Source organism: Erythrolamprus reginae, chromosome 1 (genome assembly GCF_031021105.1).
Source record: "Erythrolamprus reginae isolate rEryReg1 chromosome 1, rEryReg1.hap1, whole genome shotgun sequence".
Lineage (NCBI taxonomy): Eukaryota > Metazoa > Chordata > Lepidosauria > Squamata > Dipsadidae > Erythrolamprus > Erythrolamprus reginae.
The window spans coordinates 241,337,634-241,364,270 of record NC_091950.1 but is presented as its reverse complement, the minus strand read 5'-3'; the positions used below and the strand labels follow the sequence as shown (position 1 = coordinate 241,364,270).

General features: G+C 40.5%; 1 protein-coding gene across 1 annotated transcript in view; it reads left to right on the top strand.

The window, feature by feature from the left end:
* Window positions 1-7,195: 7,195 nt before the first annotated feature.
* SNAP25 (synaptosome associated protein 25) overlaps window positions 7,196-26,637 on the top strand; it is a 70,029-nt gene continuing 50,587 nt past the window's right edge. The window contains exon 1 of the mRNA XM_070738193.1: window positions 7,196-7,312. The gene's annotated coding sequence lies outside the window, so the exon portion shown is untranslated. The remainder of the gene's footprint in view (window positions 7,313-26,637) is intronic.

Here is a 26,637-nt window from a genome sequence, read left to right as displayed (position 1 = left end):
ATTGCCACATACTGTGCTATTCAAAAATAATATGATTATATAATGTTTGGGTGACTTGCATTCTCTGAAAATAATATAATTCTTGTGCAGTTTTTAACATATAATTCTTGTGTAGTTTTTAACATACTGGTAAACACGGTGATGCAAAGAATCCAGGGGACATTGTAAACAACAAAGCTGGAAGGCTTAATATTTCATGATCCGAATAATATTGTAACTGCTAAATTCAAACTAACAGAATTTTCTTTCTTTAATGGGACCCTTGCAAAATGATTTTTCATTGTTATGGAAGTAACCCAGGTGAGTCTCCCTAGCAATTAATATTGGGGGGGGGGCAAGGGATGCTTCTCACCATCATTCTTTCCTCATGATTCATTTCCATTTCAGGAATAACCTATGAAACAGCCTGAAGAAATGTTATTTTGAGTGACTAATGTTTATTAAAATAAAATCCGATTTGGCATTATTACGCCATTCTCTAGGATTATGGCCTGTTTTACTAATCCACAATGTAAACTTATGTGTGATTGACCAATAATGTTGCAAAGGAATGTTGGAAGCACAGCAGCGATTTCCTTTGAACGTGGGGCTAGACTCGATCTTTTAAACCCTAAGTATTTTAAAGTAACAATAACAAGCCCGAACGGATAGGATTTCTACTTGTAATATGGTGGGCCATATTAATCTCTGGCTACATTTCTTTTTCGGGGATGCACCTAGGCAACCCACGTTATTTTTAAGAGGTTTCCATTGCTGTTGCAGACAACCCAGTTTGAACATTTGCAAATTGTTCATCCGAATGAGTAATCATCTGGGTTGTCCTGTTGTATGGACCAGTGTTTGCAGAATTGAGCAATGTAAAGCTTCTCCCATTCAGTTTTCAGAGACACGGATTATATGTGATGTAGTTCAACATCCAAGCATCTAGAGGATGGCATTAATCTTATGTACCTGAAGCTCAAATATGCAGAGATTATAAGCACTGTACTGGAATATAAATATCAGATTTCCCTTTTTCTTTTATTTCTTCTTCTTGGGAATCATCTCTGGCCTAATAAGATCTGGGCCCCCAAATACTGTGCTCCAATCAACACTCACTTCCTGCTTCCTTTCTGGCCAAATCTGTTTCCTGTTTCCTCTCATGCTCCCCCAGGATTGCTATCTCCCACCGGTCTTTGTTGCTTGGCAACAAAGCTGTAATTACAAACCCACCCCCCCAGTTTCCTCTCCCCCGCACAGCTGCTAGGCATCCTCAGCCATATTTTGATGTAGCAAATAGGAGACCAGATGGGATGATACATTTAATAACATTTCTAAAAGAAAAAAAATGCATGTGCATGGGACAAGCACTTGGATGGAATAGAACCCTTACCCATGAAGAAAGAGGAGCATAGGTCTGCAACATCCATGCTGCCAAAAGAACACTGCAAGGCAGGGATGTCTAACTTTAGCAACTTTAAGACTTGTGAACTTCAACTCCCAGCATGGCTGGCTGGGGAATTCTGAGAGTTGAAATCACATGTCTTAAAGGTACCAAGGTTGGATACCCCTCCAAAAGCAAAAGTGTGGAGGCATACGTTGGTGTGGGAGATGGGGAAATGGAAATAAATGGAAGTCCCCCACACTAGTTGCATTGGCATCCACCAGTCTCAAAAGACCATGGTATCATGCTCTGGATTTTTATGCTCTGGATCTGCTGCTTAGGTATCAGTCTATCCTCCATACTAACCTACCCAGGCCCACACTACCCTGTTTCCCCGAAAATAAGACGTACCCCGAAAGTAAGGCATGTCAGAGATTTTGCAAAATTTGCTAATATAAGGCACCCCCCGAAAATAAGGCGTAGTCAAGTTTACACACGGTACGGTGGAAAAACATATAGTACCATTCAAAGCTGTTCATAGCGGTACCGTAATAATGTGATGTCCCCTGCTGGCCCCTTCCATCGCTTTGTACCATCCAGTACAGCAGACACAGTCTGCTGCTGTCTCACTGCCATTACAGTCTCCACTATAGTGCGTAGACTGTAGTTCCTCTGGTGGCTGGAAGCTGCAATAGCGGGAGTATACTGTTGTACCATATAAGTGCCGTTGTTTGTGTGTGTGTGTGCCCTACTGACAGGTACCGTACCGTAATCAGTGTACCGTACGGTACACTTTTGGGGGGTATGTCAGCTTTTCGGCCTGTGAATTTGTCTTATTTGAGAAATATAAGGCACCCCCAAAAAATAAGACGTAGCACAACTTTTGGAGCAAAAATTAATATAAAACAGTGTCTTATTTTCGGGGAAACACGGCAGTAAGAATATTAATAATGCCATATATCCTCAGCTGTAGTAAACATTGGCTTGATTGCCTTGGTTTTATTTATTTATTAAATTTATATGCCGCCCATCTCACAAATTGAAAAGCTCTACTTTTGTTCTCATGCAGGGGAGGAGTTGAGCTATAGGGTATGTTACGACCATATGACTCCCCGATGTCTTTGCTACTCTCGTAGCAGCATAGGTATCTCATTAGCCCTCTAAGATGTGACATGCAGTTCATCAGCCCTGCTGGTATCTGAGACCCTGGCTACTGTTAGAATATCACCTTTCTGGGATTGATTATGCTTGCCCTGATCTATCAGAAATATCCCGAATAAAAGCATTTCCAAGCTCAGAACAGGCTTCCCTTATTTTATGCTCTCTAAAAACCTTGCATAAAACAAACTCATACAAATGGAGTCATTTAACCAATGGAAAAACGGGGTTGAGAAATAGGTTGTCACATTTTGTAATCCAAATGCATTGACAAATCTGCTCATAAATTTTCAGGTCTTATTCTTCACTACTACATTATTCAAATGCATTTTCTTTCTTGTCTCATCCTATGTACCCATGGACTGTATAGGGGAAGCATTTTCTCCATCTTTTCTATTAATGTATGTGGTTATCATAGCAGACAAAGAGTATTTTGCATTTCATCATAATAGTACAACTTTGATTAGCATTCTTCATTGAGTTGCTTACAATAGATTTGCCTGGTTGGTTAAAAGCTCATTCTAAGGTTTGTTGTGGTTAGCTCTGGCCCAGCTCCTGCCCCAAGGAATATGCAGGTGGGTGTGGGGGAAACATCCACGTGCCGTAGGCCTGTTTTGCTCCCAATGGAATCTGCCGACGAAGCCTCCTCTGACCAAGGAAGCGTGAGTGACAGGGAAGAGGGGAGTTTGGCAGACAGCCCAGGAGGAGAGCAATCATCTGTATCATCCTTGGATTCTGAACAAGAATTAATGACACAACCATGCATGCGTAGAGTGATGCATAGGAGACAACAACTGAAGGATTATTACAAGAGAAAATGAGGCCACCTGTGGTTGGGTGGGGCTGCTGTAATTAGTGCTACAGATAAAAGTGCAACCTGGTGTTTTAGCCTCATGGCAGTTTATCTGATTCATTGTTTCGTCAAGATCATGGTTTTTGTGCTGTTCAAGATGGTGTGTGGACTCTCTGGACTTTAGAATTGGACTCAATTTCCCAGTTATTGGGTGAGCAATTGGATTGCATTTAACCTGTGCCTTGTGTGTACCAGAAAATCCCTTTGACATTTAAAAAGGGAGCTGTTTCTGTTTTTCTGTTTACAAAAACTTTTGGGTTTTCCTTTTATCATGTGGTGTGTGTCTTCCTGGACTAATTACCCTGTAATTATGGGCGGTTGAAACACGCCGGCAGAACAAGGTTGAGGGTTCTTCACCAACTTTGAAGCAATGTAACAATCAAAGTTTGTTTCTAATGTTTGGGAATGCTGATTGGACTTTGGAGATTTTGATGACCACTTTGATCCTCCAATACTGTAATAACTATCGCAGATATTGACGTGAGAGACAGAACACACAACTAGAACAATTGTACAATATGATAGCAAATGTATAGGTGAAAGCAAAATGAGGTTTTGGTAGGAAAATATTCAAATAATTTTAGTGCAGGTTTTCAGGTGCAAGTTCACTGTGCTGTCAACAATTGCTTAATAGCATTTGTTCTCAGCACATAAAGTAATTTTTTGTAATTGTTGGAAGAAATGTCCATCAGGGTTCAATTCCAAATGGGAAGAAAGACACTGGAAATATGGAGACTGCTTGGAAAGAAGGTTTAATGGTGGACAGGACCACATGGTTTTGAAGTCCTGAGCAAAACAAAGTATATAGGTGAGAGAGGAAGATAGATTTATACCCTCTCTTGCCCCCTCCGTCCTGGAGCTTCTTATTCCTGTATAAGAAAGGTATTCTGATTGGTTGTCAGATTCCCGTGGGGCCAGGTTGAATCTTGCTGGGTGATGAAATAATGAAGAGGGTTTTGGCTAATTCCTATTATGGCTGAGGGGTTATCCTTCCTTTGTTGGATCTTGGGTGAGGGCATTTGCTTATGAATAGACCTAGGTATGTCTTTATCTCTCAAGTGCTGACATCTGCTGTGGGCTACTGACAAGGGTGGGAGCCATTAAAAGCGAGTCTGCTTCCTGCCTAAAAACATGTTTCTCCATTTCTCATCCAGGGAAATATAGTATTCCACTTTTTAATATTTCCTAGAATATTTCATTCTTCTAGGAGAAGGGTGGGTGCTAACATCCTATAGATGAAAATTATCAGTTACATGAAGTGAGGAGAACCTACTTTTGATAGTCCTATCATTATTTTACTTCTGTTCTATTTATACTCATTTCGTCTCCTTCCTTTTTATTATTGTAAATAATATTTATTATTATAAATAAATACATAAATACACACATACATAAATACGTACATACATACATACATACATACATACATACATACATTCATACATACATACAGCAAACAACCACAATATAGCCCAGTTATCTCTATTATTAGTGAGGAATTGTGTTTAAGAACAACTAATAATAATAAATAATAAATAAGTTGTTCTTAAACACAATTCCTCACTAATAATAGAGATAACTGGGCTATATTGTGGTTGTTTGCTGTATGTATGAATGTATGTATGAATGTATGTATGTACGTACGTATTTATGTATGTGTGTATTTATGTATTTATTTATTCATTCATTCACTCACTCACTCAATCACTCACTCATTTACTTACTTACTTATTTATTTACCGTCCAACTCCTGAAAGACTCTGGGTGGCTTCCAAAATATAAAATTAGTTTCTAAACAATAAAAACAGATTCTAAAGCAATAAAACCATTCATTAATAACTCCAGTTAAAACATACATACTGAAACTAACATTCAACATACAGCAGTCCCAGACCTGCTGAAACAGCCAGGTCTTTACAGTTTTATAGAAGGCTGGCAAGGTGGGGAGAACACGAATCTCCAAAGACAGTTGGTTCCATAGAGTTGTGGCCACCACAAAGAAGGCTCTCCCCCAGGGGGGGGCATCAGCTGGCATTGTTTGGCTGATGGTACACGGAGAAGGCCAATCCTGTGGGTTCCTGTCTCATTGAATGGGAGCTTTGCAATTGTAATTGTATTTATTAATACAGCTTACCTTTTAAAAGGGGATGGGTGGGTAAAATGTGCAATTAAACCACAATTAGAGTGGTGGTCTCAATTGCAGCCCAGCATATTTCCCTCTCAATGCAAGTCCCATAAAGGAAAAAGCAGAGTTTTACTGTTGATTTAGATGAGGGATGCTGGGGAGTTCTTGGAATTGAAGTCCACATGCCTTAAAGTTACCAAGGTTGGACTGCCTTGACTTAGACCCATTAGCTTGAAGACCTGGGAATACAGTTTGGACTATATGTGAATAGGTGAATTTTTAATAGGATCAGTATTCCATCTCATCCCAGTGCCTTTAGCAATATTGTAGGCACATTAACTGTGGAATGTTGCATACCTATCTCTGTGATCATCATTATTTTTCTTTTTTTTTAAATCTTACAAATATTGTCTTCATCTCATTTCAGAACATTTACTAGTATTCTTGTGAGGACAGAGCTTTCTAAATATTCAGTGCATAGCAATAATTAAGTTTTTAGTGGGGAAAAGGGACATGGAAAGACTAAAGAGGGACGCATAACATTATTTCTACTCTGCAGAGCTCTCAAGCCCACAATGCTTGATAAACTATTTTATTTTACTAAAGTATTTAATAATTGCTTTTCTCTCAGTTCTGCAATTCGGAATGATCTTTTGTGAAAAAAAATGCCATTTCATTTCATCAGATAGTTTGTTCATCTCTGTATGAGACAGAGATGCTTCATTATGATTATTCTATGTAGAGGAAGATTTTGATTCGTATGTTTGAAGTCTAATTGTTTTAAATCATATTCTAGAAGCATTTTTTATGCATCAGCTAATTTTTGGTGTTATAGTTTTTAACAGCAAAGAAGCCTTTCTTTTAAGAAATAGGTTTATGTTAACAGTTTAGCTTGTGCTTTCAAGATGAGTAAAATAAGAATAATTAGAGAGGATTAAGTTTGTTCCATTGGTATGCTACTTTTTAAAAAAGTAATATATGTTTATTGAAAAGAATAGTTCTGAGAAAATTATCTGACAGAACCTCATTGTAAAGTACAGATGAACTACTGTATTTACTTAAGCAGCTTGATTCCATTGCTCGATGAAAAAAGGGAGATCTTAAAATTTTGCACTATAATGTATTTAGATATCTCCACCACTGTCAGAAAAGGTGATCTGTTGAAACATAGGAAACAATACAGAAGAAAAGCATACATAAAAACAGAAACCCATGTCAACGGGCCATATATGGAGTTACTGGGGACTTCAGAGGGATACCCTTTCATTCTTTCTTTCAAGGTTTTTTTTTTTTTGCACCACCCCTTTGGTGAAAACAAATCACTACCGCATTATTTCTCCTTCTCTCCACTATTCAATCAAGCCCTCACCTAAAAAAAATAGATAAGCAAAATCTATTCATGTTATAGAATGCAGTCCAGGTCACTTCAAACTAAAATCCTTTTTACACAATTTGAAACGAATTTATGCTATTTAATAACAAGTAGAGCAAAATGCAAAGGATTGCGGTACAGTGCAGCAACAGCAGCTTCTGATGAGTCAAGCTCCCACAGACGCCAGCCTGCCTCCTCCTCCCCTCACCCCGTCCTCTTTTCCTCTCCTCCCATCCCCCTCTACCTCTCAATAGATGTCTATTAAAAGCTGCTGACGTTGGGAGCGACGGCCATCTTTGATGAGGGCACAGCTCCCATTCCATTGAAGAAGGAGATTTGGGGAGGTCAGGAGCGGCTGGTCTTACTTCCCAACTGCAGCAGCACACCCCAGTCTCATAGCCCTCCACAGAGGCAACCGAGCAGAACTCATCTGGAGCGAAGGTAAGGGAAAGCGGAGGATGAAAGCCCCCTGCTCGCCTTCGGAAGCTCTTCCACGGCTAAAGCCGTGGAAGGAAGGGAGAACTATGGCAGGCTGGGAGAAACGGTGACATTTTCCCAACCATATTGTTGTTTCCGATAGAGCAAACGAGAGGGAAGGAGAAGAAAAAGAAACATTCATTTCTGCGTCTCGTTTGCTATTATTATTTTTAAAAAGAATCGGGTGTTGCATTCTTTACACGTAAAGAGTTCTTCTGCAGTATTTGCTTGGTTCTGTGTCTGTCTGCGTGTGTCTCGCTGCGTGTGAAAGAGTGATTGCGTGCGAGGGAGAAAGGAAGATAGGCTTCAACTAAATGATTGTGTTTTGCTGGCTGAAATCACTTTCCTCCTCCCGCGTTCTGGTGCAGAATCGGTATGACTAGCTGTAAAAAGAGGTGGGGAGGGAAAAATTGTATGTATCGGAAGATATTTTCCTGTACGCTGGGCAACATTCTTCGACTACAGATTCCATTTCAGCACCTGGACAGTGAACACCCACTGCTGCGGACCCTTGTCGCAACGGCCATAGAAATCCATCCGATGCAGATTGCGCACCTAAAAAGCCTAACTGTAAGCAATGGGACTTTGATTTCAGCACCTCGGACAGCTAAGGGCCACTCTCTGCAGGGATCCCCCTGCAGGCAAAAGTTGTGATGATGAAGGGAAACTCGACGCCTTGGAGATAACTTGCATTAAAGCAGGGAGGACCGGTGACAATGCAAATACCGCAAAATGGTGGGGGCGGGGGGCAAGGAGGAACGCCGGAGACAGAAAAGTGGGCAGAAGTTTTATATATAGGAAGAGGTGGCTCTAAAAGGGAGCGAGGGAATGGAGACTGGTGCATTAAAATAGCTCGCGAATTGCAGCTCCTTCTTTAGTTTCCAGGCTCCCTTCTTCCCTTTCGCCAAGTACTGTACTGATCTTCTCTGTTTGCACGCCACAGCCACCCTGCCTCACAACATCCGCATTCGTCGCCACTTAGGAAAGATTTCCCGATTTCTCCACTGCAGAGACCTGCTGGGAAGCAGTAGCACGCTTCCTAAGGCTGGGGAAACCTGTTTGTTTTGAAAAGAGGTGCTGTGACTAAAGAGTTTGTTGTGGTTTGATTTTATTAAGAGGGGGGGGGGTTCAAAGAAGGGGGCTTGAGTCTAAATCTTTGGAATCGGTTTTTTAAAAAAGTGGTAAAAGCGACCGTAAGAACAGAGAAACAAAATCTTCCACCCTTTCTCTTAACTATACCCCAAAGACCATTCCGCGAAAGTTCTGCTGACTTTGGCGGTCTCCCGTTAAGCCCAGCTATTTGCAGTTTTCCTCCAGACGTGGTCGGGACCGTTTCATTCATCTTTCCGGGTTTTTTTTTTTTTTTGCCGCCTATAAAACGACGCGTCAAACGACCATTACTTAAAATAGCACTGCGATCATAGTTCCCTCTAAGCTGAGCAGTGAGCAATCACTCACTTAAAAATCATCATCAACTCAGAGTTTTCCAAACCTGCCCAGAAGCCGAGAGGGAAATTTTATTATTATTTCTGTGTCGCCCAGTCCCGAAGGGACTGTCGCTCAGACACTATACTTTTCCGCCCACCCCAAAAAAAATTTAGAGAGAACACTGACTGCGATAGGCGAGAAGTCTCTTGAACGTGAGCAATGCTAGCGAGGCAGTTTTGATCGCTTAAGGTACCTTTTCGTTTAGCGTGGTGATTGGAAAGGTGGCAAATTTTTCGGTGCCAGGGACCACAAAACAATTCGTTATGTGAGCCTGCCATTGTAAAAACAAACAAACAAAACAAAAAAAACCCCAAACAATCCTTTCGCTGAAACGTCTACGGTTCTTCAACCCCTGCTCCTCTAAGTGGGGTCCTTCAGAACCCTTGTCGCCTTCTATTAAACTTGAGTTATTTTGGAAGGTGTGAAAGGAGCGGGTCGTCCACGAGGACCCGGATTGTGGGGCCAATATGCTGGCTCTGTTAAAAAGTGCTATTGCTAACGTGCTGTAAGCCGCCCTGAGTCTAAGGAGAAGGACGGCATTGAAAAAATGAATGAATGAATGTGCAAGTGAACGTAAGGGGGGAAAAGTGGGGTGGGGGGAGAAAGAAAGGGAGACGTTGATATGGGTTTTCTCCATGCTTCGAAAGTGCTCTTCGGGAGTTAGTGCGTCAAGGAAAAAGCTCTGCGTGTTGAAGCTTCAGTAATTTTTCCTCTGGTTTCCTCCCTCCCTCCCTCTCCCCTCTCCTCCCGGTCGTCTTCAGCTTGGCAAAAGGGGGGAGTGGAAGAGAGGAGGAGGAGCAGGAAAACGACACTGTTGACAAGGGAAGGCAGGAGATACATATACGCTGTATCTCCTGCCTTCCCTTGTCAACAGTCTCGGTTTCCTCCTCCTCCTCTTTTTCCAAGACACGGTTCTCGGATGGACGGGGGTGGGGTGGGGAGAGACGAGGAGTTCTTTAGCGCCTCTTATCAAACGACGCGAAAAGGGAGAAGCGGGGGGGAGGGAGTTGGCTGGGGGGGGGGAGAGAAGGAGAGAATCCAGGTGTCATCCATTCACGAGAACAGGCGGGAGAAGCGCGTCAGCTCAACCGACGGACCAGAGCTGGGGTTTGATGGAGATCAGCCCTGCAGATCAGGCGGTTAAAGCTCCTCCGGCGGAAGGCTCCCCCCCCCCCCCGCAGTCACGTTTCCCCGCCTCCGCCGCGTCCATCTGCCGTGCTTTAAGAGTTGCAGTGGGGGGGGGGGGGGGCACGTTGAGAAGCGTCGAAGCCGATCGGGGTTGTTTTAGACGGGATGGGTTCGCCCTTCCCTCGCTCCCGTATTCGCCCCGGCTTGGAACGGCCTTGAAATCAGGAATCGCAGCATCCCTTTTGGAAATTAAACCGGAGCTCCGTGGATCGCTTTGCTTCCGGGCTGCTTCCGCCTTTTGGTTAATCATCGGATGGGATGGGATGGGGGGCGTTATGATTCAGGTTTGCGGCGGCTTGCCCAGCCCACGCACGTAGCAAAACCCGAGACGGGCATGGCCTCCCTCCACGTGACTACCTAAATAGGCCGTGGCAGCTTGCTTATTTTAAACCTTTCCCTGGAAATGCTGTCGTGTTGGAAGAAGGGGGGAGGGGGCAGGCCGTCTGGTGAAAGCAGCAAGGGCGGGGCTGGGTGCGTGAGGAGGGAATAAGGGGTCGAGAGCTGTCCAGATACCCTTGGAATTTTCCGCGATTTGGCCCCAAGTCGGGGTTCTGCATCCTGCGCGCCCCATAAAGCATCGTCCTTCGGCTGCAACGCCATTGAGGGGAATGGAAGCCAAAATTGTCTCGCGGAACGAGGAAGAGCTAAGGCGTTGGACTTCGTAGCGGTGGCCAAGCGCGGGGGAGGGAGGTGGGGAGGGAGAAAGAACGTGCTGGACAATGCAGTGCTTACAGAGGACCTTGGTCTACAGCATCCTCTACCCCAAGGGTCCCCAAACTTGGCAACTTTAAGACTTGTGGACTTTAACTCCCAGAATTCTGGGAGTTGAAGTCCACAAGTCTTAAAGTTGCCAAGTTTGGGGACCCTTGCGGTCTATCCCAACCCCCATCACCAGCACCAATTTCAAGCCACAGTCCTATTTCTTTGGGAAATAATGCAGGTATCTCCGAGCAAATGCAAAATGCCCTTCTTGCAGCAAAGTAAAAAAAAAAATCACAGGTACAGACTTTGGGCAAAATTCCATGCAGGATTGACCCCAAAGAATTACTAACCGAACCCTTAGCAAGATGAGATGTCGAAGTGTCAATAAGAGAAGAAGAAGCATGGGAGAAGGCGATGTTTATGGCCATGCAGACATGTGGAGTTTGAGTTTCTCCCAAAAGAGTGTGAAGGAATTTTCCATTCAAAGCCACCAAGTCAGTGTATTTCCAAAGACCTGGCTCGTTTGATTGCGGAAGATTGCTGCAGTCGTTAGGAAGTGATGGATGAAATGTCCTTTGCACAATGTAGATTAAACAGGTAAATTATTTCAAAAGTGCAGACATTTCCAGACATTGGAAATAAAATGAAGAAAAACCACCGTCCTGCAATCAGCGTACGGAACTACACCTTGTCTGAAGACAATGACAAAGCTCTCACTGTTAATAAGAAAACTATATGGATGTTTCTACGAGACCATCAGGGCTGGACTCTATTTGAAGGAGACTTTACCTTCAGAGGACAATATAGCTTAATTCAGTCCCCCCCCCCACTAGTGACATTGTCCTGGTTTCCCAATGTCCTGATTTCTCTTCCAAAAGTCAGGGTATAGTCACAAAGAACTGTCTGCATAGGAATGCGATTCTCTTTCTGTTTAGCCCTTCAAATGAATGTTACCAAAGAGGTGAATCAAGAACTACAGTAAAACAAATAGGTAAGCTCCAACAGCAGCTAAAGATTGAATGTTGCCTTCTTGTGTATGTGGGCAGAGCTTGTTATCTTCCCACCAGCAGCCACTCTGATGTAAACAAAAGTCTCCCCAAAGCTGGGCTTGTAAGCCTTCCCTGTTCTCTCTTAAACTTTTTCCTTATTGCTTTTAATTAAAAACCATCTGACTATAGTATACCCATGGCTATTAATGTAGCCATCATGCCCCATTCAGAACTTGTGGGTCCGTAAGACTCTTTCCCTTATTTGTATGGATTGGGTGTGAGTGCCATTCCTTATGTAACAGGCAGCTTCTCCACCTAGATAGTAGGGATAAGCAGAGGGGGTGGGGAGCCAGGAGCTTTGCAGGTATCTTCTAGGCTGGGAAAAAGCCAATTTAGCTGCTGTAATTTTTTAAGGAAAAACACAGGCGCCTCGTTAGAAATGGGCCTTTGCTAGCAGCGAGAATAGAATTGCATTCCTTATGCAATCTTTTGTAGAAGGTCCCACTTAAAGAGTCCCACTGTAAAAACAAAATATCCACATTTAACTTTTCGAATTTTAATGTTCCTTTAATGTTTTATTTTGGACTCATTCAACTATTGTTTTTAGAAAATCTGACTTGCAAAGAAAGGTTACATAGTTATGGATCAGTTTCTGTTAACTTATGCTGGCCGGTGAGGAGTTGAAAATATCATAAGGCAAAGAATGTTGGGTCTGATTTAAAAGTCAAGGAAGAACTTTTCTGAATTCTACTTCATGGCTTCAGTTATATTCTTCTTTCAATTATACCTTGCTGGGTGATGCTGTTATTTTCCCAACCCATTTCCAGTCCAAAATAAATATGCCCAACTCTTAAATAATGTGTATTGTGAAGCTTTGCTTCTAAACTGAAGTGTAGTAGAGTCTAGGTGGCAAAAATCTGCAGAAGACAGTTTAATTCTCTGCCTGAATAAGGTGGAGTGGCAGCATGAGGGGAAGAGATTGATAAACTGTCTGAATTAACTTAGTATAGAAATTGTTGTCAAAAGGACATAGGTGCCTTATGCTGCAGGATTGGTTTGCAGGGGTTTTTATTCAGGATGGACAAGGTAGGGTAGACTGGATTGGGTCTTTCAAAACAGTTAATCCTGCCCTAAGTAAACATTAAAGCAAGGGTCCCCAAACTTGGCAACTTTAAGACTTGTGGACTTCAACTCCCAGAATTCTGGGAGTTGAAGTCCACAAGTCTTAAAGTTGCCAAGTTTGAAGACTTCTGCACTAATGTTTTATCCTATTATTTGTTGCTTGTAAATAGGTCCCATTCATTTCTTGATAGACTTGGGTTTCAATAATTTTCTGCAACATGATAGTAAAATTGTTAACAGAATAACAGAGTTGGAGGGGACCTTGCTATATCAAGAAGGAAAGCATATGCATATGGTTGAATTAGATTTTAAATCTTGAGTTGTTGTGCAATAGCTTAAAATTTATAGGAAAAGCCAGCATGGGCAGCTTTATATGATTGATCTGTTGCTGGAATATACTACCTTGGATTGCTAGTACCCCTGCTGGTTACATTGACCTTACCCAGGCATCCAAAATTTCCATAGTTTTTTGGAAACAGAGATACTTTATCATCATCACCACCAGATTTAATTAAAGTAATTGGAGAATAGGGCATTTGCATATCTCACATTTTGCATATCTCACATTGCTTCCTTTGTAGAGTAGACCAGTCCAATCATTGACATATCAGACAGGGCTGGTTGATTATGAAGTTTGGCTGGTCATATCATATGTCTTACTGATGTCATTGAATTTGGGCCACTAAAGGCTTGGCATATCTCCCTATTACAGAATCTAGAAATGCTGTTACTGATGGCTAGAAAATTTCATTTTTATCCTGCTGTAATAGATGCATTTTCATCTTAAACCTGTCAAATTGTTTGAACAAATTAAAATGACAGGCATTTAAATTCTTGGAAAGGGGATAACAGTATTTACATATAACCTATGCTTATCTATTTTATTCTGCAGCTGAACAGATAGCCTACATGTAGGCTTCTGTTAAAAACCCTTGCCATGAAAAATGTTTAGGTTTGTTTCAATTGGATTGGAGTCGAGATTAGCACATTTTATTAACTCTTGACTCAAGAGTCAGTTGGTTAAACACCCAGTTTGGTGCAATAGTTAAGGCATCCAGCTGGAAATTAGGAGATCCTGAGTTTTAGTCCCACTTTAGGTCTAACTGAGTGGTCTTGGGCCAGTCCCTGCCTCTTGGCCCTAGGAAGGAGGCAATGGCAAACCAATTCTGAAAAACCTTGTCAAAAAAACTGCAGGGGCTTATCCAGACAGTCATCAGGAGTCAACACTGACTAGAAGGCACCAAAATGAATAAGAGCTGAATGGCACAAAATATTGTCTTTTGTCATAAGCCCTACCTGGACCGGGACTCACTGCTCACAGTCACTCATGCCCTCATCACCTCGAGGTTCGACTACTGTAATGCTCTCTACATGGGGCTACCTTTGAAAAGTGTTCGGAAACTTCAGATCGTGCAGAATGCAGCTGTGAGAGCAATCATGGCCTTCCCTAGGTATGCCCATGTTACACCAACACTCCGCAGTCTGCATTGGTTGCCGATCAATTTCCGGTCACAATTCAAAGTGTTGGTTATAACCTATAAAGCCCTTCATGGCATTGGACCAGAATATCTCCGGGACCGCCTTCTGCCACACGAATCCCAACGACCGATTAGGTCCCACAGAGTTGGCCTTCTCCGGGTCCCATCAACTAAACAATGTTGTTTGGCGGGACCCATGAGAAGAGCCTTCTCTGTGGCGGCCCCGACCCTCTGGAACCAGCTCCCCCCGGATATTAGAACTGCCCCCACCCTCCTTGCCTTTCGTAAAGTTCTTAAGACCCATCTCTGCCATCAGGCATGGGGGAACTGAGTCATCTCCCCCAGGCCTATACAGTTTATACATGGTATGTTTGTGTGTATGCTTGCTTTTAATAATGGGGTTTTTAGTGTTTTTTAAATTATTAGATTTGTTCTTACATTGTCTTTGTTATTGTTGGGAGCTGCCCCGAGTCTACGGAGAGGGGCGGCATACAAATCTAATAAATAATAATAATAATAATAATAATAATAATAATAATAATAATAATAATAATAATAATGGAATGTCATCCGCCATCAGTTCTCAGCAGCTTCGGTCTGTTGCAGAATCATAGGGCAATTTCCCTAATATGTCAAAAGTTCTTTCTCGAACCTTTCTTGATCAACTATACTGTTGCTATATCTCCAAAATATTGGTTGTGTCACAACTTTATTATGTTCCTTCTTTGGTAATGATGGGTACTGTATCTATCTTAGGCAGTAGCAGAAGCTGAATATTAATCAAGGGAAGAGAACAGACTAGGAGCAATTTATCACGAGGATTTCTGTAATGCTGCAGATGATGAATGCACTTCTGGCATGGTTATTATTAAAATCATGTGGCTGCAACCATTGCACGCATTTTGCTCTTCAGCTGGATCATGTATATTTTTTTGTGTTTTAAAGAGACCCCATTAAAATCTAATTGAATCCAAACCCTGGACTTCAAACCATCACCACCATAGCAATTCATGGGCAATTTTCTTGAGCAAATTGAGCCAGGTTAGAATTTGTTTCACTTCAATACACGTTTATCTCTACGTTTTCCCAAACCAATAATTACAGATTTGTTCAAGTCTTAATTTTAATCAACGCTCAACTTACCTTTCCGTGCTTTGTAGAATTTGAAAGACAAGTCGTCTTCCCCCAAAGTCAATCCCCCCACCCGTAGGTCCAATCACAATATATTTGATTAAGTTAATTGCATTCAAGGGTTTTTTTCCCCATAGATGCCATGCTCTATAAATAATTTTTTTCCAGAGAAAATGTTATTGTACTTGTTCAAAGGCCAGGCATGAAAAAAGAAATGAAGAAGACTAGAGAAGAAAATGAAAACCCGTTCAAACTTTTAATGTAACTTGTTGTACATTATCTATAGGGTACACTCCGTATAACAGATTCAATATTGTTACCAATGCATAGAATAGTGTCCCCCCCCCAGTATGTTTAATTTAAATGGTGTTAAACAAAAATGAAGCTTTTAACAGAATTGGAAGGGTCATCTAGTCCAATCCCCTACCCAAGCAGGGGACCCTACATCTGCCTCTACCTGGAATCAAACTCATAATCTGCTGATCGTGGAGCAAGAGCTAGAGTGTTGATATTCCTTTAATTAACAAAATAAAGGAAGCAAATGTGTAATATTTGCATGTCTCTGTTTCTGCTTTTTTCTGGGGCTGTAGTGGCTCTTCCAGTTTTTGGAAGTTACTATGCACAGGCAAGACAGATGGACAGACAGAGTCCTGCTACACAATTTCATCCCAGCATTCCATTAGGTTAAAACAGGGAGGTCGGGGAGAACCTTCAGAGAGAAAGAAAAGTCCATGTCTTAATGTTTCTACATTGTGATCAAATGTAATTACAAAATTCTGCCACCTCTGAATTAGGAAAAAAACCTCTACTTTTTATAAAAGGGTTGACACAGGTAGGAATGATATAGCATTCCTATGAAAGCCAGCTGGATGACCTTGGGGCCAGTCACTCTCTCTTTCTCTTGGCCCAACCTACCCCACAAGGTTGTTGTTGTCATTGTGGGTAAAATAGGAGGAGGAAGGCATGTAGAGTATGTTGGCTGCCTTGATTTATTTGTAAAAATAATAAAGGCAGGATACAAACAAAATATCAAAGTTGACTCAGCCTTCCATCCTTCCAAGGTCAGTAAAATGGGGACCCAGATTTTTGGGGGCAATATGCTGACTCTCCATAAACTGCTTATAGAGGGCTGTAAAGCACTGTGAAGCAGTATATACTGTAAGTCTAAATGCTATTGCTATATATAGATTTATAGGAAATGAAGCAGTTAATAATTCTGGGTTTTGCAGTCGAAGAGAGTTTTGTTTTTTCATTCAATATTTTAAAGGTAGAAGATTTAGCCAAATCAGGATTATATATAGTAATAAAGTTTTCATTTAATTATTTTGCTGGTCCATATTGAAATGGAGCTGAGCCACAAGTAAAAACATTTAGCTTCAAGGTGGGAAAGACAAATTTCATGATCTGTGAGTAGTGGCAATGGCACTGTGATTAAGCCTGCACATTGTGACAAGCTGCAAGTGCTCAAATACAGGGAGTCCTCGATTTACAACCACAGTTGAACCCAAGACTTTCTGTTGCTTAGCGAAACAATTGTCAACAGTTCATGAACCTTTCTTGCTCATAGCCGTTAAGTGAATCCCTGCAATTCTTAAGTTAGTAACACAGTTGTTAAGTGAATCTGGCTTCTTCATTGCTTGTCAGAAAGAAGGTGATCCCATGACCCTGGGTCACAATAACTGTCATAAGTACGAGTCACTTGCCAAGTGTCTGAATTTTGATCCCCTGACCACGGGGATGCTCCAATGGTCGTAAGTGTGAAAAACAATTGTAAGTCTCTTTCTTCAGTGATGTAATTTCACATATCTCCAAATGAACAGTTGTAAGTTGAGGACTACCTACATTTTTGGTAACTTTTTCCACCCCTGGCACAGTGGTTAGAGTGCAGCACTGCAGGCTACTTCAGCTAACTGCTAGCTGTAGTTCAGCAGTTCAAATCTCACCATAGCTCAAGGTTGACTCAGACTTCCATCCTTCCAAGCTGGGTAAAATGAGGACCCAGATTGTTAGGGGCAATATGCTGATTCTGTAAACCACTTAGAGAGGACTTTAAAAGCTATGAAGTGGTATATAAGTCTAAATGCTATTGCTAAAAATAAATTTGAAGCACGAAATGACAATCTGGACAGAGAGGAGAGGAGCCCTGAAATGTCAATTATTTGTCACTTTATCTACTCTAACATAATCCACATGGGACATTGGATTACATGCAGGGGAAAAAAATGAACTATGAACAAAAGGAACTATGAATTTATTTATTTTTAAAAGAAATTGTCATGCTTTCGACTTGCAAAACTTCAGTTAATTAGTTGAAAATATGGTGAGTTTACTTCCCAAGGGTAGATTTTGAGTGGCATGAAAGGACAAAGGAGGTTATCAAGGTTATTTGGGAATGTATGCTAGAATCCACCTTCTTTTACTGATTATCAGCATCTGCTACCAAATAGGTATTAGAGCTCCACCCTCTGGTTTTCTATTATGCCAAGAATGTATTGCGAGGCAATCTGATTGTATTATGCATCTGTAAGTAAATATTGGGGGGGGGATTTTTCTAAAATGAAAAACAAAAGTAATTGATTTGTACTGCAATGACTAAAATAGATTTTTGGAAGTCAATTCATTATGCAGTTGTTAACCTTAAAATCTTCTTGTGTTAGGATCCTGATATGCAAAGGAATGTCTCTTTCTATCCTATCAAAATATTTTTTTGTTTCTTCCGGTCTAAGTGAGGTCAGGAATAATCGGAATGATTTTAAGCAATAACTCTTCAGTTACACAACATTCTTCCCATAAAGATTCTCTGGGGACCTTCATTAACCTTTTGGCATCAGGCAAGCACCTCCTTTTGTTCGTTTAGGATTTTAAAACTGTCAAAATAGTTTTGCTGCAACATTGAATTTTTCTTCAGTGTTTTTAAAAAGAGCTTGATGTGATCCCATTGTTCCTGCTGATTGTTGTTTTACATTAGTTGGATGAAATAGTCCTGCCCTAATGAACTCTTATTTAATATAGCTGCTGTAGAAAAATGGAAACTTCATTCCAGAATCCCCCTAGAATCTCTTCTAGTAAAATCTATACTGCAGTTGTACTGACTGATATCCTATAGCTCTATACCTCTGCTTCATCGTATTATACTGTATACCTAAAAGGGAGAGAGAAAAGGCAGAAAATAATGTCTTCTGAGAGCCCTGGTGGCGCAGTGCTTAGAATGCAGTATTGCAGGGTGATTCTGCCAACTTCCAATAGTTCAATTTTCACTGGGTCAAAGTTGTCTCAGCCTTCCATGCTTCCAAGGTTGGTAAAATGAGGACCTAGATTGTTGGGGGCAATACACTGTAAACCACTTAGAGAGGGCTGAAAAGCACTGTGAAATGGTATATAACTCTAAGTGCTATTGCTATGGCTGTTGCTTCTCTTTCTAAATTTGAGACACCTAGAAGTCTTTGTGCCTTGTCTAATTAATATGGTAGTTTTCATAGTATCTCGTGATTTACCCATCATGTTGTTTTAATGGACTGCAAATAGCTCCAGATGAGGGTGTGCTTGCTGCATCTGTTAGCATCTCCACGAAGAAACTATGTGTTTTCCTGGGTTTACATGAGATCAGTGCAGTTCAAGGAAAATATGTACAGTATTTCAATTAAAGAGGTTCGGCAGGAACTATCTTCAATCAAGACTACTTCTTAGTGTGAACCATGGCTTTTATGAATTTCACCATACCCTGATGGCAGGCCCATCTACACACTCCCTGGCTGACCCAAATAATTGAGTCCTGTGGGAAATTGTGACACTGTTACTGAATCAATTACAGTTATAAATTTACTCTGGACTAGTGTAGTAGTCCAGTTCCAGTAAAATGACTCGAAAACTAAAGTTATATCCAAAGACTCAAGAGCTGCAAATCCTCTCCAAATTTAATAAATTTTAATTTTTAACATGATAAAAGGGGATTTTTTTTCCCAGCCTCCCCCTCTCTTTGTCAGAGATAGTTGAAGTAATTTGCTAAATTTTCATTAATTTTAAATGTAAATGAAATCAAATTAAAAGTGCTCATTGTAAATATGGCTGGTATAATATTCAGTCTAACTCTTCCAGTCTGCTTCTTGAAAAATTTCTTGAAGTTGCCAGAGCAGTTCAAGAGGCTCTAGAACAGTGGTTCCCAATGTGGGGCCCAAACCCCACAGGGGGCAATTTGATTTTTAATGGGGGCAATTGGAACCTTGTTTAAACCAAGTTCTTTTAGTCTTCCTCCACGTGAGTAGGAGTTCACATTTTGAATATTAATAATTATATGTCATGGGGAATGGGGGCATCAGGATTTTAGAGATGCATAGAAGGGGCATGACCCCAAAAAAGATTGAGAACCCCTGCTCTAGAAGCTGCAAGGGGAAGAGAAGATTAAAAGAGTCTTTTAGATTAATGAAAATAATCTTGCATAATATTAAATGTTGCCTAAAAAGTCTCACTATGGGAGATGTTGTTAGCATGCTTCATTACAATTTTATCTTGTTAGTTTGGGTTATGATGGCTTAAAGGAATTGACTGCATCTGTGTCTGCCTTTCTAATTATCAATTTTCTTTCAGTAAGTCATACCGGGTAGCTTGCTTTTCTCTGACTGATTAAGTCTTTCATAATATTTGACTCCATTGGGGCTCTTTGGGTTAAGAAGAAAAATTCTTTGAAAAGTGCCCAACTCCATTTCAATGATTTTGCATCTTCTGTCCTTCCTCATTTACCCTATATCTGCAGCTTGAATCTGGGACTGAGCCCTTGTGAGGGTTTTGTAGTTGAAGGGGAAAATATCGATGCCCCGGAAGAGGATTGGTGTACCCATCAAGAGGCTGCCTTCAGACCCATCTTTATTAAGATAATTATCAAACAGTTTCTAACCTTTGATTTTCAGAGACAATTGTTGAGAAAGAAGTAGAATGGTATCTGTAAAAAAATTCTGGGAAAAGCATATTAGCTGGGCCCTTTTCATCCAGGGATCAGATTCAGGCTTGAGACAGAAACAACAATGGTGCCTTATTGATGATCCAGAGTATCAGATGGATAGAGGAAGCATGACTCTGTTAGCCCTGTCAGCAACCATCCGTGCCACTGAGAATAGCTTCCTTCTGGACATCTGTGAGCAGTGTGAATTGCAGGCATCAGTTTAAAGTGGTTTCATTGTTTCCTGAGCAGATTTTTTAAAGTTGTTTTGTGTGGAGAAGGAGAGATTGAACCCTGGAGCACTCTAGTGTGGGTTGTTACAGTGTTAAACCCCACATAGCTGGCTAGTCAAAGAAGCAAGAAATTTGGGGATTTCAGAAAGGCATCTTTAATGCTCAGCCGGGATAAAATATAACACTGAAAACTATAACAGTGAATTCCCAGTCACATTTTTAGTGAGTTAATTAAGGTAGTGTGTCTTTTAAATGCTTTGTTTTCACAGTTCTTATTTCTGGGCTGGGCTGTTTCTTCATATTTAATCTGCATTCCTTTGCACATTCCCACAGGTTCTCACACACTCTCATGCTCTGCTTTCTCCCACGTTTTCTTTAACAACTACCCAAAACCACTGATGTTTTTTGATAATTGGGCCCATTATCCTCAATATGCTGCTGATAATAATAATAATAATAATAATAATAATAATAATAATCTATTAGATTTGTATGCCGCCCCTCTCCAATGATACCCAGCTCTGCATCTCTACCAAAGACCAACTGGAAAATCTAGTAGACGTTAAACAAGGCATCTGGAAGCTGTAAGGGCCTAGATGGGGAAAATAGGTTAGTAGTTAACCATAGCAAGATAGAGTGACTATTGATTCAGAGATGGACTGAGCATGGGATAAACCCATCTTAGGTTTTTGACAGGCTTGTACCCTCCAGTAAAGAACTGCTATATAATTTGAGGATTTTCCTGGACTCTTAGCTCCTATTTTACTTTATTTTTGTTAATATTGTTTCTTCATTGCTTATTTGACCCCTATGACAATCATTTCAAGTGTTGTACCTCATGATTCTCGACAAATCTATATTTTATTTTATGTACACTGAGAGCATATGCACCAAAGACAAATTCCTTGGGTGTCCAATCATACTTGGCCAATAAAGAATTCTATTCTATTCTATTCTATTCTATTCTATTCACCAATTTGGTCTAATAATTAAAGCATCAGTCAGGAAACCAGGAGATGGTGAGTTCTAGTTCTGCTTTAGCTATGAAAACCAGCTGAGAGTTTTGAGCCAGTCACTATCTCCCAGCCCAATTCACCTCACAGGGTTGTTTTTTGTGGGGAAAATAGAAGGAGGAAGGTGTGTTCACCACCTTGCATTGTTGATAAAAAAATTAATAAAGGCAGGGTATAAAAAAATGGAAAAAAAATAAAAAATACTACAAAAACAACTGTGAGTATGTCGGAAAGGTAGTTGCCCAGATTTGTGGTCATTTCTAGAACCAAATGTGCTGACCATAGTCATTCAAATCCTTGCCAATGCTCTATGAGATGACTGTAATGCACTCTGCAAGGGAGCATCCCTGAAGATCATCTAGAAACTGCACCTAGTTCAAAATGTAGAAACAGGAAATATAGTGTATGTAGCAATAGCATTTAGATTTATATACCACTTCATAGTGCTTTTACAGCCTTCTCTAAGAGGTTTACAGAATCTGCATACTGTCCCCAACAATCTGGGTCCTCATTTTACCCACCTCGGAAGGATAGAAGGCTGAGTCAACCTTGAGCCAGTGATGAGAATTGAACTGCTGAACTACAGCTAACAGTTAGCTGAAGAATAAAGCACCAGTATAAAAGCATAAAGCATAGACCATAAAGGCATAAAGCACCATTATTATTATTGTTGTTGTTATTGTTATTGTTGTTGTTGCTGTTGCTGCTGCTGCTGCTGCTGCTGCTGTTGTTGTTGTTGTTGTTGTTGTTGTTATTATTATTATTATTATTATTATTATTATTATTGAAACTTCCTTGGCTGCCGGTTGGTTTCCAAGTGCAATTCAAACTGCATTTAAATGGCTTCGGGTCTGGTTAGGATTGCTAACACTAAATAGAATCTGCCCATTGAATTACATGATGGCAGAGAGTACTTGCTAAAAATCCCAAATTCATTAGTGCAAAAGCTCTTCTCTTATATCTCCCATCAGATATAAAGTTGGTAAACTCTATCACCCTAATATTTGGAAACCAGCTGAAAAATCTGATGATTCCAGAGAACATTTGGGGTGATAGAGTGAGGAGCTGGTTCACAGATGAATGTTATAACAGTATGTATGCGGATTAGTTTTAGGATATTGGACTCATCGCATTGGCCTGGCTGAAAGTCAAAATACTTTCTTGTTCCTTCTACATCTAGTGTTTGATAGTGTGCTTAGAAACATAGAAGTCTGACGGCAAAATTTTTTGCTTTTATTGCAAAAAATAAAGTTATGACCTATAAAGCCCTTCATGGCACCGGACCAGAATATCTCCGGGACCGCCTTCTGCTGCACGAATCCCAGCAACCGGTTAGGTCCCACAGAGTTCTCCGGGTCCCGTCGACTAAACAATGTCATCTGGTGGGACCCAGGGGAAGAGCCTTCTCTGTGGTGGCTCCGACCCTCTGGAACCAGCTCCCCCCAGAGATTAGGATTGCCCCCACCCTCCTTGCCTTTCGTAAACTCCTTAAAACCCACCTCTGCCATCAGGCATGGGGGAATTGAAACATCTCCCCCTTGCCCATGTAGTTTTGGTCTATGATTGATTGTGTGCTTGTTTTTTTATATATATTGGGGTTGCTTTTATGGACTTTTTAACTTAAAACTGTAATTTAGATTGCTAAATATTAGATTTGTTACTATGTACTGTTTTTGCCATTGTTGTGAGCCGCCCCGAGTCTGTGGAGAGGGGCAGCATATAAATCCAATAAATCTAATCTAATCTAATCTAAAGTGCCTTTTTATCTATCATTTTACTAATCTGACTCTTCCAAAATAGTCTACAAGTTCAACGGCAGCATCCAGTATTTTTCCTCCCTAGAAATTTTGACCTACCAAGACAATGAGATAGTTATGTAACTTACTGCTTTCTCATATCACTCCTCCCACCTTCTGGTATTATCATTCTTTTTTTTTTTAAATATTCTGTAAGACAAGAAGACACAAGAATACAAGATAATAGTCTAGAACAATACATATCAGCATTAAGTCATAATTTCCTCATAACGCTAAATTTATTAAAAGAAGAGTTATTTTTAGCATAACTTATATAATCTTTCCAGAACTGATTAAGAAAAAAAATGTGATAAACTCTCTGAGAAATCAGTATTTGAGTTTTATCAGTTTTCCCTATTAAACGTAACTGGCCTTACCCTCCTATACTAGTCTTAAAATCTGGTTATCGGTAAACAAGCCTTTATTTTTAGCACAGGTGCATCTGCCCTGATGCCTGTAAAAAGAAACCACCCTGTGCTCTGAGCAACCATTGTATGGCTGCTCAGATGGAACCTTATCAGAGTAAGAGGCTTGTGAACAAAGCCATAAATATTGCCATCCAAGTGGGTGTGGCATTTGAAATCCAAAGCACTTTGTCAGAATACCACAGTAGCATATTAGGCTTCTGGCCTGACTTGGCCTTAAACATCAGAATGAACTTGACGAAGGGTTTTATCAGATAGGATTAGTGTGTTTGTTAGGGTGCTGAAACAATTCCATTTTGGCAAATATTCAAAAGTTTAAAAAATAAATAAATAACAAAAAATAACATAATTTACCACAGGTTTTGCTATTTAACTCTGTTTAACTGTAGTAAGCTGTTGTATTTGCCCAACAGATATTCAATTCAGTTTTATGAGATTAAGCACTGTGCCCTATCAGTGACAAGTCACAATGTGTTTTCTCTGTACTTCTCCTATGATTGGGGGGGGGGGGGAGGAACCCCACAACTTTGAATTAGGATTTCTAAGGCAACAAGAAAGGAAAGGATTGTGTTTGTCCACAATCGTTTCTATCTGTGACGGTTTTATATGTCCACAGATGTTGTAGATAAGCATTTGAGAAGGAAGAACACAATAGGGTTCTATTTAAAATTATTGACATTTTAAAAATCTATGGGAAAGTGTAGGGCACCAGATGAGTTTGGCTTTTAATATTAATAACTCTTGGTGGTTTTTACTTTCATGGTTAATGGAGATTAAAGGAGTTATAGTTCAACAATATGTGAAGATTTCCCAGTCCTTGGATATTTTTTCTACCTTGGTCAAAAATATTTCAATTCCCTTTCTGAGAATGAGGCAGCCACACCACAAACTTGAAATGATGAAAAATGAGCAGAAGCACTGGGGTCATTATAAATATTGCTTTATGTCAGATATGGTCTCTTTGATGAAGGCCAATATTTCCACTGCAATGTTTGGATGCTCTCCAGATGAAAAGATCTTTCTTGTCATCCGATAAGTGGTGAGAGCACAAAGATATACGGTACATTTTCCAACAAACACAACCTTTACTATTATTGAATCCTCTGTGAAATGTCTGGCAGACCTTTCTCAGTTAATGGGCTAGATGGGAACAGACTCAACTAACCACAAATGTCTACTACAGCAGATTTGCAAAGCACTTTAAAGATAAAATAGTTGACATCTACTCCAAGTAGATACCATAATTAGTAAAAATGCTATTGTTTTTATGGGAAGCATCATCTGGTAAGAGTTCAGGGGATAAATTGCTTCTGTTCGTGGACTTCTACAGCTTCAGAGTTTTTGACTTCTTCTCTGGAATATCTACATGGAATCACTGATAATCTAGTTCAGAGGTCTTCAAACTTGGCAACTTTAAGACTTGTGGACCTCAATTCCCAGAATTCTCAAACCAGCATAGGTTAACATAGACCTCTGTCTGATCTAGTTCTACACTTCACCGAATCAGGAAAAGTTGGATATGTGTCTGGCTGTTGACAGGAAACAGTGATAGGCTACATAATCTAGAAATAAGGAAGGAAAACAAATCAGGTAGCCTTTTGTATAGTTGGGTAGTCGCATAGTCTTTAATTATTCCACTGTTTATTTATGTTTTAAGCCCAGCACTTCCTATTTTCTCATGTTAGAAGCTCTGGACTCTTGTTCTGTCTAAATGTAAACCAGATCTGTTCTAAATTGGCCCCAGAGACAAAGCCCTGATCCTCCCAATGCTATTGAACTATAGTTCCTAGCAAAGAGTTGTCATAGCCAACATGGAAGAATGGGGGTAGTTCTAGCATTAGGACAACAGATGTCCTAATCCTGATCACAGTCAACTTTGTACTTAATAACTCAGATTGGGACCATGGGTGACAAAGAATAGCATGCACAAGCAAATCTCTATTTTTGTTGGTGGAAAAAGGGCTGAAACACACCAGGTCAACTTTCTACAAATTACACCTCAGAGTTGGTAGAATAATGAGACTGCAGTTGTGTATGTTTCAGCCTTTTCTCAAAACCATAATGGAAACACAGTCTGGGACACATACAGCACAGCTATTTCCCATTCTTCTGTAAGGCAAAGCTGTACAAAAATGGCTGCCATCCATGGAGTCTATCAGAAGACTCCAGAAGACAACAACAGAAGAACTACCCTTGCATAACTTTCAAAGTGGAGAAAGGTTTCTGGTTTTCTAAGAAAGGTTTCTGTTACGTAAGTCAAATTTGCATGCTGGTCGCAGATTGGCTAAACTGCAACCGGCAAATTCAATTGACTGTCAGGCCACACCTTAAGGCAAGCCACTTTATAAGCGGCTTCCCTGAATGCGCCGGCATTCTGAATTTTACGCTACAGCTTGATCTTAAAAATAAAAAATAAATAGCAGCTACAGCTTGTGATCTAACAGTTTCAATCTCCCTTTCTTTTTTTAAAGCAGTGTTAAGGGGATGCAGTGTTTTATCCCAATATTTATAATTTTCTAAACAGAGATCATGCGGCAGATGGCAAAGTCGTATAAGATTCTTATTGAAGAAAAAAAGGCTAACATTAATAAAGGAGAATATTTGTAGCTCAGAGTTGACATGAGAGGTTTCTGGTGCTCTCTGAACTTGCTTGTTTTCTTGTGGCAACATCACTAGCAGGAATGAAATGCTCCCAGTTCGGGTATACCTGCCGGGGGTTGGAGAGCCGATAGCAATGGCAGCACGAGGCTTCACCCACCCACCCACATTCCACCATTTGGATTCTCTGTGC